This window comes from Meriones unguiculatus, chromosome 2, assembly GCF_030254825.1.
Source record: "Meriones unguiculatus strain TT.TT164.6M chromosome 2, Bangor_MerUng_6.1, whole genome shotgun sequence".
NCBI classification, from domain to species: Eukaryota; Metazoa; Chordata; class Mammalia; order Rodentia; family Muridae; genus Meriones; species Meriones unguiculatus.
This window is the reverse complement of record NC_083350.1, coordinates 55,988,095-56,004,808: the sequence shown is the minus strand read 5'-3', so window position 1 is coordinate 56,004,808 and position 16,714 is coordinate 55,988,095. Positions and strand designations below refer to the sequence as shown.

The following is a 16,714-nucleotide window of genomic DNA, read 5'->3' as shown; positions in this document are numbered from 1 at the left end:
AAATGGGTCTTCTGTTGGCTGAGTCATGAAACATCTCACAGGATTAGAGTAACTCAGTTTGTGTCATAACCAAAAAAATAATAGTAATACCATGAATAATTATAAAACCTCACTGAAAGCAGAACAAAATTAGCAACAATTTATGGCTGTCAATGAATTTCAATAGAAATTAGAGGCCCAAACAGAGAAGAAGCATCTAAAAAGAAAAGAAGTGTTTTCTTCTAAAATATGAGGGTTTTTTTTTTCTGAACCTTTAATACATAACTGTCTACTCACTTTGAAAGCTGTCTCTGAGTCAAACTTGCATTTTTCCCTCTGGGATTGCAGCCACATGGCCTCTGAGCTACAGCTCTCAGGTAGATATGTGTGGGTGGTTAACGAGAAGTGGAAAAAGCAATAAACGTTGAACTCATAAATATGAGCTTCTCAGTGTTCGTTCCAATAGTCTCAGGACTAGTCAATCAAATGAGGAAAGGCAACTGTAGGCTTCTCGTGGAGATCCAGGGAGCGCCGCCGGATGCGGAAACCTAAGTTATGCGATGAATGCAGTCAGAGGTCATGTCCAGATTTGGAGGGCAAGGACAAGGTCTATAACTCTATGACATTTAAGCTTTTCGGTATTTGCTGCTTCAACTTTCTTCTCTGTCCCAGAATGACTCTTGACCTTCATACCTCAAGACCCCATCTGCCCTGGGTACTAACTTCAAGACCGAAAACCCGCGTGCAGCATGATAACATGCTAGCTTCTTATTCTCCCCCACCTCCCAGAAGGAAGCCACAATTTGCCTTTACCTCTCCTGTGCTTCCTGTAAATATCTATTACCTCAGAATGCCCACCTCAGAACTCTATATTCATTTGCTTTTTGAAAACGTATTCCTTCAACAAGCCCACCCTTAGTCTCAGGTGAAAAGCGTTGCTCTGACAAATAAAACCTTTTGTGTTCCTCTCTGGGAGGAATGCATCTCAGAGCTTTTGGAAATGTAGCCAGATTATTATTTTATGCGTCAGGAACCTAAGAAAGAAGTGGAAATCACTTGTCTCCCCTGAACCGCCAAACCTTTTTAAGGATCATGTTCTATGTGTCCTCGTAGCATCTCTCCTTAGAAAGCAGCAGAGTCACTCACAGGCAGTACTAAGGGAAATAAAACCAAAGTTCAAAGGTGTCTACCAGTGGGAAGGAGGCAAAACCACAAGAAAAAAAAAAGCTGTATCTTGGAAATCATTTGGTGCCTGAAAACAGCATCTGTTTTGCAATTGTTCCTGACCCCTCCTAACTTTCATTGAAATCAGATTATTGTTAATGAAATGCATCTTACCTATTAGCATTTGGCATTTAACTACCTCTAGTCCTTTTGATGTTCAGCTACAGCTCCCCAAACTGCTGGTTATATCTATTGACAATATAAGAAGTTAAAAACTATCACGTAAATATCTGAAATTAAATTATTGGAAACATCCAAAATATAGACACTGGGCAAGAAAATAAAAAACATAAATAATCAGAGTACAGAGAAATGAAAAAGGAATAGCAAGAATATAGATAAAAGACTGGGCAGAGAATAAGTGAGAGAAAGACAAACAGAGAGACAGAGAATGGGATGGAGGGAGGTAAGAATGCTGAGTGTAAGGTAAAGAATGAAGTTAGAGAAGGAGGCAGAGAAAGAGAAGGGAAAAGGAAAAAAACACATAAGAATGAATTACATTTTAATAGAGTAATATATACATAATTTAGTACATGCTAATTATGTATAATAGGTGTGCATATATATATATAACTTAGTACCTAGTTTGTATTATATAATAGAACAATATATAATTTAGTATATATTTAGTATTTAGTATATATATATGTATGATTTAGTAGTCTGCAAGCATTGTCAGGAGTTATGATTTTTCTTCTGTCTATTGTTAGCCTTGTCTTTATTGCATAAAATTTACTTTCTCTGTACATATTGCTCAATAAATATTAATTTGTGTATAAATTCATGTAATCTTTACTGTAATCAAAATTTAGAATGTGTATATACTTCACCCACCATGCATATAATTTGGAATCTATGAATATATTTTGTTTTAGTAAATTTTCTGTTGCTATGAAGAAACACCATGACCACAACAACTCTTATAAAGGAAAACGTGTAATCGAGGCTTGTTTACAGAGTAAAGAGGTTTAGTCCACTACTGTTATGGCAGGAAGCATGGTTGTGTGAAGGCAGACATGGTGCTGGAAGAGCCAAGAGTTCTATATCTGAATCTATAGGCAGCAGAAAAAGAGAAAGTCACTGGGCCTGGCTTGAGAATTTAAAACCTCAGAGCCTACTCCCAGTGACACACTTCCTCCAACAAGGCCAAACTTCCTTCATCAAGGCCACTCCTCCTAATAGTGCTACTTCCTGGTAACCAAGCTTTTGAATCTATGAATCTATGGGTTCAAACATATGGATTTAAAGAAATCACATGTTTCTATGACTATGGTTTCAGAAGATTTGAAAATACCATGAAGATTGCGTTATTCTACATGTTTTTCTTGAGGACCTGCTTTTACTCAGCATAGCATATCTCAAGAAATAGCCAGATGTTGGCACTTTCTCAGACAATTAGGAATAGCGCTACCTCAAGATCCAGCTATACCACTCCTAGGAATATAACCAAAATATGCTCAAGCACACAACAAGGACATTCGTAATAGCCAGAATCTGGAAACAACCCAGATGTCTCTCAAGGGAGGAATGGATCCAGAAATTGTGGTACATTTACAAAATGGAATACTACTCAGCAATTAAAAACAGGAAATCATGAAATTTGCAGGCAAATGGTGAGATCTAGAAAAGATCATCCGGAGTGAGGTATCCCAGATGCAGAAAGACACACATGGTATATATTCACTTATAAGTTATATAATATAGGATAAACATACTAAAATCTGTACACCTAAAGAAGTTAAGCAAGAAGGAGGACCCTGGGTAAGATGATCAGTCCTCATTCAGAAAGGCAAAGAAGATGGACATCAGAAGAAGGAGAAAACAGGAGACAGGACAGGATTCTACCACAGAGGGCCTCTGAAAGACTCTACCCAGCAGAGTATCAAAACAGATGTTGAGACTCATAGCCAAACTTTGAGCAGAGTGCAGGGAATCTAATGAAAGAACAGGGAGATAGAAAGGCCTGGAGGGGACAGGAGCTCCACAAGGAGAGAAAAGAACCAAAAAATCTGGGCCCAGGGGTCTTTTCTGAGATTGATACAACCAAGGACCATGCATGAAGATAACCTAGAACCCCAGCACAGATGTAGCCCAGGGAAGCTCAGTGTCCAAGTGGGTGTCCTACTAAGGGGAACAGGGACTGTCTCTGACATGAACTCAGTGGCTGGCTCTTTGATCACCTCCCCCTGAGAGGGTAGCAGCCTTACCAGACCACAAAGGAAGACAATGCAGCCAGTCCTGATGAGACCTAATAGGCTAGGGTCAGAGGGCAGGGGAGGAAGACCTCCCCTATCAGTGAACTTGGGGAGGGGCATGGGAAGAGATGAGGGAAGGTGGGATTGGGAGGGGATGAGAAAGGGGGCTACAGCTGGGATACAAAGTGAATTAATAAAAAAATACAAAGTATAATTAATAAAAACAAGTAAATTTTTAAAAGAAAAAAAAAAGAAATAGCCAGATGTAACATATATTAGAAGTTTGGTGTTATAGTTAAATGGTGTTGCTTCATAAAACTAGTCATGGTTTCTTTGACATTCACCTAATGAACAACATTAAAATTGCTTTCAGTTGTCATTAATTGCAAAAAAAATTACAAAGAAACAATACAAGGAACAATCATTTTTAGGACTTTGCCTAACCTTTTTTTTTTTTTCTTTAAAGTAAATACTGAGGGGAAAAACTGGTATAATCTCTGGAAAGCTGAAGTTGCCTTTGATAGTCTATAATCAAATTACTTTTCAAGGTGTCTACTATTTTATAAACCCATCAGAAATGTGTGAATGATCCATTTTTTTCTCCCTTCTCAGCGGCTGGTACTACCAGTACTTGTGAAACTGTTCGCTTTCTTTTGTGTAAGTTGTGCAGTGGTACCCTGAGATTTTTAGTTGTCGTTCCTAATGGCTGATATTGAATACTCCCTTTCAGATGCCTATGTACTAGCTTTTGGGATAAATATCTACTCAAGTCCTTTAGCTACGTACTAAAATTAGATTGTTGATTTGATTATGACTAATTTTTGAGATTTTCCATGTATTATTGAAATACAAATATATCAACAATCTCTGTTGTATGTGTGATCTAGTAAGTTTTTCTACCAACATAATTTGTCTTTGCGTCACCTTGAAGGTACTTTAGGCAAAACAAAAATTTTTAACTTTGGAGAATAACATGTTATTGTTTTGTTTTATTGATCATCCTGTTGGTATTCATAAACATAACCTCAAACCACAATATTACAGTCTTTATTAAAATGAAATAATATTTTCATACTCATAATTCTGGACTGTCTATTTTTATGGTTGATCAATGTATCTATGTCTTTGCTTACACCACACCATGCTATACTTTTGCATATAGTGATCCTCCAACAATGGTGTTGTTTTTTTTTTTTTTTTAATCGCCTGTTCTATGTCCTTTGCCCTTCCATTTTAAAGAGAACTTATTTATAAAACTCTAGGTAGGCTTTGGTTTAGATTAATTTTTTTCTGAATCTAAAACTCAAGGTCATTCCTAGAATTTTAAACTTATGTTGGACTTTTCTCTTATTTATGGATTAATAATATCAATAAAACAACAACAAAATAAACATGTTTTCGGAAATGCAGTGTAATACACTTTAATATGTGTGATTATTTTGTTCTTTGAGAAACTCATACTCTACCCAACAAAACAAGGCCTTGTTACCACATTCTAGATTAAAATTGCTATGGGGGTTTGAGGAAAGAAAAAAATCTATTCTGTATTACATTCTCTGAACACTGGAAACTCCTTCATATTGTCCTCTAGTCACTCTAAAGTGTTGTTGTTGTTGTGGTTTTAACTACTGTCTTCCAAAACTAATGCTTAAAAGTTAAATGAAATAGAGGATGGAAAAGATAATTCTACCTATAGCTCCCATTTTTTTCCATTGTTCTCATGCCAGATAGTCATGGTTCAGAATGCTTTCTTCCTGGGTAGTCTGTGGCAAAAAAAAAAAAAAAAAAAAAAAAATCTTCAGAAATCCTGTATTCATTATAAGATTCCCAAAATTTTACCAAATTGTATTCCACATAAAGGAAGAAGAATATTCATAACACAAACTTTTCCTTCCTTGTTTTTAAACTCTCTCCTAAGGGTTTTTTCTCCTGATGCAGCTAGGACTGTTATAATTTCATTTTTTTTTTCTTTATGGTATCATAATGGCTTTCTGTAGTTCCTCCTTTCAGGAACCACTTACTTCTTAAGAGCCACTGCATTTGCAAAACCATCAAAGAAGCAATTGGAGCCATATAAGGAAATCAGGCTGCTGTGGTTGCAGACTTCATGGGCATTATCATATCGGGAACTGCCTTTGTAACAATTGCCCCACCTTGAAAATTCCATGAATTTGTCTTTTAAATTACTATTCTCTGTGATCAAAATTATATTTAAATGTCCATGTCAGAATATTTTGAAGTCAGGGATAAGCTTTAAAAAAAAATTACAGGAGAATCTTGAAAACTAGGGTTTCTTCAAGAAGATGAGAATGAAGTGTTGTGGAATCCACCTACATCCAACATAACTCAAACATCAGGTCAGCGAAGACGACAAAAATGTATTGTAATCAAGCTACTACTGATCAATCAGGGCCACAGAGCAGACTTGGGGCTGAGCTGCACCCCTGAAAGAATGCTGTGTAACATATTTAAGGGATGAAATCATATTGTGAGGGGGAGTGGGTTGGGCTGTAGCACTGTCTGATCATACTTTGACATAAGGGGTTGAGCAAGGGAGTTTCCATCAGTCAGGATAGGAGTAGGATCCTGGGCCTGGGAGCATGAACTTAGTTTGACCTTGCCAGCAAGATGGAGGAGTTGTCCCTGAGATGTCTGGACTCTGACCACTGTTTCCTTACAACAGAAGCTGTTCAGCTATTTGGAAGTCCCCAGCTTCCCTAGGGCCTGGTCCTTGAACTTAATTCCTCCCTGTGACTAAATGGAGTATGAAAACAAAATGTTAGTACTTAGAATAAGTTTCTTTTGCTCATTCCAAGCACGGTGGTCAGTTTCTTTTGTTGCTGTTGAAACATGTCATTGATTCTGGCGTCGAAATATAACCTTAGAAGAACTGTCTAATGATAAATCCCTAGATGAAAATTGGACACTTGCTTTCAGAAGAGAAGAAGAACATGTACTACTTGACACACGTAATGCAGTGAGACAACTTACTATGTGCTGTAGAACGTAGTTGTCACTGGGTTCTATACAGTTGGTATAATAAATGAAGTAGCTGGTGGAGTGACTCCCTTTATTATAGAGATGTCGAATTATTGACAGTTATTGAGTCTTTTAAAAACTCAGTTATTAGACAATTATAGGAAACATTAAGGGAGGTCAAACCCAAATCATTTCCACCTCATGCTAGTGACTTCTGGCATGGTTCAGAATCAATATCCTAAGTACCCCTCACCATGGAGTCCTTCTTAGTCACATTTGTCCTAACTCCCATTGAGTTAAGAGTGTCCTTACACAGTGCTTCAAAAGAAGTCACCCACTCAAAATACATTGTCAACCTGGAAATGCCTCTGTTACAATTCTTCCCAGGGCACACCAGCACAAAAATCTCCCATCCCTGCATGCTCTTCACTACGTGCACTATTTCTACAGTTCAAAGGCATCTCTGCTGCCTTCCTGAGAAGCAACTTGCACATGAATGTGCTTCTTTGTAACACTGGATGGACCATGAATGCATTGTCTCCTCTACAGTCTCTGCAGATTGAGCTACAGTCACGCAGTTGGTAACATTTTTGTCAAGTCTCTGTTGAAACATTGTGTTTCTTTCCATTTACTTTATTGCAATGCTCATTAGAAACTCACTTTTTTAATATACTGTTAAAAAGTAAAAAAATATGGTGTTTGTTACAATGTGATGAAATTTTTTTAAGCAGCATTGAACTTGGTATGGGTATTTTGTGCATTCTGTCCTTGACTTTATCTTGACATTCAGGCCTCGTAATTCTCAATTGCTTCTGTTGTTATATTTTTTGTTTTGTTTTATTATGTGATGTATTTTTTGTGCCCTATGAGATGCATGGCAGAACACTATGTTAAAGATCTCACATAGCCATTTTTTAACTATTTATTTGTTCGTTGGGTCCAGCATGCACCCCAATCTTATCTCCTCCTCCCCTCGCACCCTTCCTCCACTCTTGCAGCCTCCCCACAGCAGAGAAAAACATTTTCGTTGTGGAAGTTGTAGTGTGTCACAGTGTGCCCCACAGTATACTGAACTGGTGGTCTTCTCAGGCTTGCTTTTTTTCATTGAATGTTGGGCTACTAATCATTCAGATGTTCACAGGTCAAAACACTGGGAGTAAGCAAACCTAAGGTGTCTCCTCCCTGCCACCTACTGACTCACATGTGACACAACAGCTGCACTGCGACACCTCCATGGGCAGGTCACACAGCCATTTTACCAATTACTTGTAGAAAATAAAAATGACTGTTGGACTATATAATGTTTACTCTTAACCCTATAATTATTGCAGAGGTATTATTTGACCAGCTACGACAAATACTAAGACACAGATACCCGTTAGATTTTACAATTTCCTTATTACCTTGGGCCAGGCAGATATTTCTACCTACACTGTCTCAATAACCTCACAATTCATCTCCCAGTCCCCAGCCAACGCCATCCACCTTAATCACCCCTATCTGGTCTACCTTCCATCCATAATCCCAATATACTTGCTTATATTTTTCATCTTGGTGTTTTCTCCATCCATGTCATCCTTGGAGTCCTTCCTCCCAGCTAACCCATCGTGGCATTCTTCCTGCCTCCTGTCTTCCCATCCATCTCTTTTTCCTATGATTCTCTCAAACTCCGGAGCCCGGGAATCTTAACCATGTATATCCCATCCTGCCCTGCCCAGGTATAGGTGTTTAATCAACCCATCAGGTAAAATGTCTTAGGCAGGTTTACAAAACAAGGACAGGTGTAACCAGATCTTGAGGGCCAGCAAGCAACATCAAAATAAATGATCAGCACAACCCCCAACAATTACTTGAAAACCCTAATCAAGTATTCTATAACGTTCCCACATTTAGGTTGATATTTAACATAACAAAATTGTTGTTTCAACAACCTAAAAAGACACCACAATTTTATTTGTATGCAGATAAAGTTTCTGAAACACAAAACTCAAGTATTTTCATTGAAAGTGGGTATCAGGAAGAAATTTGAAGATTCACTGATGACAGTGTGTTAAGGGAAGGAAAAATAAGTGAAAGGTGAATGAATGCATTGCTCATAATGGGTTTTAGCATAAAATTGGTGTAATTTCATTAATTTTCAAGGCTTAGCTCTTATATTCTCTATTAGTTACATGATAATAACAGTAATTTTATCTCACAGGTGAGAATCTTAAGGCCAGCATGAAGTGCAGTAGAGATTCCTCTTCTGTTGCTCCCCTACTTTCCCCTCAGCATAAAGGGATTGATAAATCCTCTGAGGGCATACTGCAAAACCCTGATGAAACTGAGGAAGCTTGGTTGTGATGGCAACTAATTAATTTTCTGTGTCGTTTGTCCTTGAATGCAAGTGCCACACTATGCCACCACTGGACTTGCCTCTAGTTGGTGTCTGTTCACAAACTAAAGAAACAGGAACAAAGGATATGAATCAAATGTGACATTTCAGACAAACCACTGAGTTTCTAGAGCCCCCGTGAAGACAAAATCTCTAAAAGAGGATTACCTATTCTTTATCTCCCACACTGTAATTTCTCACAGTTTCTAACAAATTTAGTGATTTGGGACAGGGAGTTTTTCAAAGCAGTTAAGAGTTTAGTAATAAAAATGTTGGTCTAATTTTTATATAGCAAACAGTGACCTTCTTCTCCACATCTAAATGTTTTCATTATTTATTGGCTCCTCAAGCACAATTAAACGCATGACTCATAATCCAAAAGAGGCCTTTGTACAGGTTGCATCATGTGATGGCTTTGATGGAGGATGATGAATCTGGCTACATAAAGTGTGTCAGTCAATGAATCTGCAGATGGAATGACTGGAATTGAGTGAGTCATCAAGTGTGACTTCTAGGTCCGATGAGCAATCTCAATTCCCAGTTGTATTATCCTGACTTCCTTCCAAATAGCTGTATTTCAATAATGAAACAGAATCATACACTTTTAGAGTCATTGGGAAGCCTCAGACATCCTTTAACCCTCTTCTTTAAAATCAATATAATAATAAAAATGTCCTACCTAGTAAGCATCTTGGTTCAAGGTCATGCAACATGGTGGCGACTTTTCCTTAGAAGAAACAATACTACACTGTTTTAACCAATTCAGAGTTTAATTTTACAGTTTCCATATTAGGTGGATGAGGTTCATGTCTCTATCTCTGACACTGCGTCTCTGAACCCCTTTCTGACATATAGGACCTCTCCTATGCTACAAAAGTCCTGAGACTGAGCTATAGCCCTATTCTCCATTTCTCTTTTAGAGATAAATATACAAGACAGTAGAAACAGCTCTAAGTTATATTAGTATATTTACTGTGCCAAAAAATGCTGGAAAACTCAAGTTAATTTTTGTCATTTTCCAAGATATTTACATTTACTTTTTAATTTTTTTTAAATTGTGGTATAATTACTTTTCTCCCTTCCTTCTCCAAACCCTCATATATACTCTTTCCTGTTCTTCTTCAAATTTGTGACCTCTTTTTTCACTAAGTGTTATTGCATGCATATATATGCATATAAATATTTGCATGTATATATATGTTATATAATATAGGTATATTCCAAATGGAAATTGTTCAGCCCATATAAAGTTACTTGTATGTATGCTTTTAAAGCTGATGTTTTAAAGCTGGTCAGGCAGTTGGTGTGGTCTTCCGTGCAGAAGACATTTTCTACTTCCAGATTTCCTCAGTGCCCATAGTCCATTGTGTAGGGTTCAGGCCTTCTGGGCTTTTCCTCATCCACTTTGGCATGTCCATTGGTGTCGTCTTTGTTCAGTTCATTTTTGTGTAGCTTCTGATACTGCTAGAAGACAGTCTCACAGCAAACCCCCGATCCTCTGCCTCTTACAATCTTTCTGCTACCTCCTCCACAGTGTTCCCTCAACCTTAGGAGTAGGAGTGCTTTGTATATGTGTCCATTGGAACTCGTCTTGACAACTTCCTTTCTGATTGGTTGAGGCTTTTTGTATAGTCTCTGTTTATTGAAAAAAGTAAAAAAGCATTCTTTGATGAGGCGTGAAGACTACACTTATCTCTGAGTATAATGACAAAATATTTACAGACTATTTTTAGGGGTTATGATAGTTTAATAGATTAGTAGTTGCAGATTCTCCTCCAATTACCATGGCAACACTATCACTGAGTAGTTAGCTAGGTTTCCAGTAGCAGGTTTAGTTTCCCTCTTGTTGATCAGGTCTTAGGTACAATTTGAGAGCTGTTGTGGTATGCATGCCACTACCCATAGGATTATCGTATCATGATAGTCATTGATGTGCTTCATAGGCACCATAACAGGGTAAGCGTGTTGGTTACCCCCTTCCTATGAAAGCTTGCATGTTACCTTCTTTAAACCATGAAAGTTAAGTCCTCAGGGACAAGGGATTGAGGACATTTCCAGATTGGGGTCTCTGGGACTTGCTTTTGAAGTGAATGGTGTCATGATCAATAGAAACTTACATTCCATCTCTGGGAATTAATCAAAGGCAACAGAAATTGGCTGTGTGATTTGGGAGTCTCTTGGGCAACCCTAATGACTCTAAATATGGCTTCTCATGTCTGGTGTTGCTGGTTTTGTTAGATTATTTTTAGATTTTGGAGAGAACACTATCAGCCTAGATGAGAATAGATATATGTGTGTATGTATGTATAAGTATATATACATACATATACTATATAATAGAGAGAGCCATGTGCATTATAGGCTTTTCTTTAGTTAAATAGTTACTAGTATGATTCCTGTGGCTTTTTTCAAACACTCTTACTGTTAGTTTATCTACTTTTGATGACAATATACTTCAAAATATTAGAAAACATCTATAATTAGTGTTTATGATTATGGAGGAAATAATAAGACTTATTTCTGATGTGGTAAAAGTCAACTGGGATAGTGAGGAGTCCTTCATGATTTTGCATTAATAGCTGTCTTGATTCTCATCTAAAAGTAAAATACTTCTGTCCATAAATATTCTTCTCATTGTTCCTCTGCGTGCGTTGATATTTATGGATCAGTATGTAATTTACTATCTGTATGTTTAATCATAATCAGCCAGGATGCTATGTTTGACTGGACCTATAAAATGTGCTCTAATGATTTTTAAATGTTTAATAATCACTGCACTTGTGCATAGGAATCAGAGGCTTGTATTTAATTATTGATAGCAATTAGTAGACAGAAGCAGACAAACGCCATCTGGTGGTAGAAATGATTATCTATCTGTCCTTTCAGCCATGGTACTGATGTCATGCGTCATTGGTTGGGTTCTTTCAGATTGAAAAAATATATTTCCTTGTACACCCCCAGTTAGTGGAACTCCAATTTCTTTCATCCCCATAGTGGGATGAAAGTAGCCACTATTCTCTCAAGTAATGCACAAATTTTGGGTGGCTCTTTTTTCTTCGGTTAACCAGGTGTTTCATGGTGATTCTATATCCTATCAAGCTGACAATTAGCGTTAAACATTGCAACACTCTACCTTATAGCTTGGCATCCAAACACAACCTTTCAAACAAAAACATTCTGCATTTGGCCCCTAAAGTCTCACTTTCACCTCATAATGCAAGTGCATTTAGTCCATTTCTCAAAATCCCCAGTCTTTAAACATTCCCTGATTGTCTAAAACTCAACATTCAAAGTCTCTCCTTTGTGAGTTCTTACATAATAAAAATGTTAAAGCAGCTACATATTTCCAATATTCACTGGCGTGAAATTAATATTATCATTCTAAATGGAGGTTTGGAAAGATAACAAGCAAAGCTTGGACTGAACTATGTCTGAAGCCTAGCAGGCAAAACGTTAAATCCTAAAGTTCTATTTTGAACATCTGGAGCTCAGGATGCATGCATCTGCACTTCAAATAGCTTGAGCAACCTTACCTCCTCCAGCTCTGCTGCCTCTAACTAAACTATGCTCTCTTAGGCCAGCTCTGTGACATTTCTCCAGATTTTCAGAGCTGACATCTCACAGTCTTGTTACCTCCAGCATCTTGGGGTTACCGCTGCAATTTAGTACTGAACTTCACAGCTTCACATAATGGTTTCTCAGAGCCTCTGTGTAGGAACCTGATCCTGTTGCTCATTGCCAAACCACGTGGCTCTCTCAGACTTGGGATAAACTTCCATGACTCTGTCCCTCTGGCATTTTTCATGCTGGCAAAACCAGTATAGTACATGTACGATGCTGTCAAGTTCTATTACCAGTTTGAGATGTAGGGTGCAGTGGCCTCTATACACTGAATCTGTGAAGAAGAAAAAAATGAAAAAGAAAAACATTGTTGTTGTTTTTTTTTTAACTAGAATCCCTTTATCTGCATTCTCAGCCTAGGTTTTCATCTTTCAAATGAAATTGCTTTTTTTTTTTTTCCAAATTGGAGCCTTTGATGGGTGGGTACCTTTCCTATTGTTCCACAGTGGAACACTGGATTTATCTCTAATGTAGACAATTTCTTTAACAATTGCAACTCTCTTTTCACCCACATTGTCTGCAACTTTCCACACCTAATTTCACTGTTTAAAATTTATCTTTGCCTTTCAATTTTGGATAATCCCACTATGGCCCTTGATAAAACAAGGGAGCATAAGCATGGCACAACCTGAATATTGTTCTCTTTTGAAATTTCCTTTGCCAAATTAACCCATTACTTCTGAATTCACCTTCATTTAAGATCTCAGAAAATGAGCAGAATGCATTTAATTTTTTAATGTAATCTAGCATAAATGACTACCTGCCCATCTATCTTTTTTTAATAATTTATTTTATTTTTATTTCATGTGCATTGGTGTCTTGCCTATGTGTCTGTGTGCCTGTGTGAGAGTGTCAGTTCCCCTGGAGCTGGAGTTATAGACACTTGTGAGCTACCATGTATGTGCTGTGACTTGAACTTGGATCATCTAGAAAAGCAGCCAATGCTCTTAATCGCTGAGCCATCTCTCCAGCCCCTCAACCATCTCATGACATGATCTGGGCTCCTTTTGAGTTTCTATGAGCCAGGCCTCCAATGTCCATGTTTTTCTCAACAGTCTGATCTGAATTCACAACAAAATGGCCCATTGTAAGCAGCTTGTAGTACAGTAATAATTTTCTAACCTAAAGTTCCCAAACTCTTCCACATTCATTCTGCAAATCACTTCCAAAGTCCATAGGCTGCTCAGTTTCCAAGTGGATTTCCTAGTAAGGGGAGCAGGAGCTGTCTCTGACATGAACTCTGTGACCTGCTCTGACATGAACTCTCTCACTGGGATGGTATAGCCTTGCCAGGCCACAGAGGAAGACAACGCAACCAACCCTGATGAGACCTGATAGGCTAGGGTCAGAGAGAAATGAAGGAGGTCAGGGGATTAGAGGAGGGGCTAGGGAGAAAATAGGAAGGGTAGGTGGGACTGGGAGGAGATGAGGGGGGCTACAGCTGGAATACAAAGTGAATAAATTGTAATAAATAATAATAATTTTAAAAAAGAAAACAAAAAATAACTACATGGTCAAATAAATCACAACAATTCCACTTCCTATTACCAATTTTCTATTCATTACTTTTCTTGTTGCTTTGAAAAAAAAAAAAAACAGCAAAAGCAACCTAAAGAAAGGTTTTATTTTGACTCACAGTTTGCAGAGATGCCCAAGAAGACGAGTAAAATTGAGGGTTTCGGGGAAGTGAATGAAGACGCTTGCATAAGCTCAAGACTCTTATCTAGGACAGTACATACCAACTCCAAGTCACGAATCCACTGGGGCCCATGGAAATGCCAGGGCACCATGCACAAGGCAGTAGGTGAACAAACGAAGTGAGAGCTCTCCATATGATATACAGTAAGCACTGTTTATCTCACAAAAGATCCGTATTACATAGCCAAGCCTCACAAAGAATTCCACACGAAAAAGTATTTGATCTTTTAGAAACCCCTCACGTTCTTATTAGTAAGACCCCAAAAGTGACAGGAATGAAGTCCTTAGCGCTCTGTGGATGAGCAGCGAGGTTTGTCTGCCACAGGTGATGGTACGTAGGCCTCTGGTACCCTTGGTACTATACTGGTGCTCATACATCCCCACCCTGGAGACTGCTAGAAAAAAAACTGATAGACTGCAGATAGACAGCAAGATGGGAAGGTGTGCAGAACCCTGCTGTCCATAAGCATGCATGAGTTGAATCCACGGACTACATCTATTATGTTTTGGGGAACTAAGGTTGGAAGACATATTCTTGGAGGATATATGACCCCTGGCGCTGCAGGGGAATTGATGAGACCTCTGATTTTACAAGAAAAGGTACATCAATTCTTCATTCAATCTGTCTATTTAATCCAATTTTTGCAAAGAGGCTAAAAGGATCACAGATTGCTATACTCCTTTCTTCATACATAGTCCATGAACTATAGATAATTGTAGCTACAGCTGTTCATGAAATATTCATTAATTCCGACATAACTTAAGAAAAGACAAGAACAATGACATAATTGCAATGGAGTGAACTTATTTAAAAGATTACCTACATATTTATCCCCAAAGAGTTCTGGCAGAAGACCTGAAAAGATGAATTTTTATCATAAAAAATATAGAAAATTGATCGAAGCCGTTGATGCTAATAACTGAATATGCTGTTCCACAGAAATGTCATGAAGGATCCATTTTTGTCCTAAACAAGTACTTTTTGGAATCCTTTCCGTCACACGACAAAGTCCTCTCTACTAAAATAATGTGCACAAATTCCAACTGTTACGACTACATTTTTTAAGTGGAATTTGAACATGGAGTTTTTAGTGTGCATTAAATATTTTTAGATTCATGATATTCTTCATCATATCTTCTCCCTTTTATCCATGACTGAAGAAGAACTCTTAGAAGTTCGTATCACCTCCGGATAGGGGGTCGCCAAAATGCTAACAGGTAAGAGGGTCATTTATCTAATTAGATCTCTTACAACTTCACATGGAAAAAAAACTAACAGAAAATAAACTCAAAAGTCACGTTTAGGGGATGGGTAAATACCTCCGTTGGTAAAGTGCTTGTCAGATAAGCCTGAAACCACATTAGAAAGCAGGTGTAACAGTCACTTATAACAACAGTGATGGGGAAGCGGAGGCAGCTAGATTCCTGGGGTTTGCTGGTCAGCCAGCTAGGGTGATCAGGAAGCTTTGAAACCAAGTAACACACACATGCTAAGACAGTCATATCCAATACAGTCCTAATATGCACTTGAGACCTGATGTCAAACAGAGTTTTGGAAAAATTCCAGTTGATATTTTATGATTTATGACCGTAATTTTGCATGTGGTTCCACATGAGAAAGAGTTACTGTATATGAACTCACAGTGACTATTAACACATGGGTAAGAGCCACTCTGGACACACCAGCCTTTCAGGAAGATGAGGCATGATGGGAAGTATATATGTCAGTCATACTTGCTCTTTCTCATTGCAGTTCATCTTCCCTTTGAAGGTTTTTTTTTTCAGAATTGTTTTATATTGTTTTTTTATTACCTTTTTGTCTCTCTTTAGTTTGTAACTTCAGCTCCAACTTCGTGAAAATCAGACAACATTTTCTGAAATTCATACTTATCTACCATTGATTTTATATAGGATCAGCTGTAGACATCATAGTCTTTAAAGCCCTAACACTAACCATCTCAATTAGACAGCGTCCCCAAACTCAGAATTCAAGGGAAATTTCTACTGTTTCCATCCACCCTCATTTCTCACACACAGGCCTCAGATATGCCTGCTGTTATACTGACAAAGTCTACATCTGTTTCTCTTACCTTGGGAGGTTGAATGTCTTATCCTCAAGCCCTAGTCACAAATATTCCCTGTATCTTAGTTACAGGAATTTGTTTTGAGAAGTTAGCACTAGTCAGCCTCTAACACGCTACTCCCAGAAGTAGTGTGTGACACAAGGTTTGACAGCAACTGATTTGAGCCTATTGAAAAACATATTTTGCTGTCATTGTAAGAGTGTCAAGTAATAATAAGTATCAAAGCTGATGTAACACAGGAAGAGCATTCACAAAGATTTTACTATGTAAACTTCAAAATCTCCTCCCTTCAATACAGTAATCCTCTTCGACTTTATTATCACACCTTTGTCTCTTTAATAGAAGCAATGAAAATACCTCTCAAGAGAAATTGCTATGAAAATAACACATTTTCTGATCCATTCAAATATCAGAAACTTAAACTCAATATTTTATGTTCCAGCTACATTTCTTTTTTTTACTAACATCTTTGTTTAGCAGGGTTATGCCCGGTCCCAATTTGACTAGTTGAGAAGAAGAAAGCCATGAATTAATATAACAAATATATCTAATCATTACTC

At 37.8% G+C, this 16,714-nt stretch overlaps 1 non-coding gene across 1 annotated transcript; it reads right to left on the bottom strand.

Annotated features, from left to right (window-relative positions):
- Positions 1-7,484: 7,484 nt before the first annotated feature.
- On the bottom strand, positions 7,485-7,619 carry LOC132652639 (small nucleolar RNA SNORA17). The gene has a single exon (XR_009590229.1). It is a non-coding gene; the product is annotated as a small nucleolar RNA SNORA17 (small nucleolar RNA).
- Between the last annotated feature and the right edge of the window lie 9,095 nt (positions 7,620-16,714).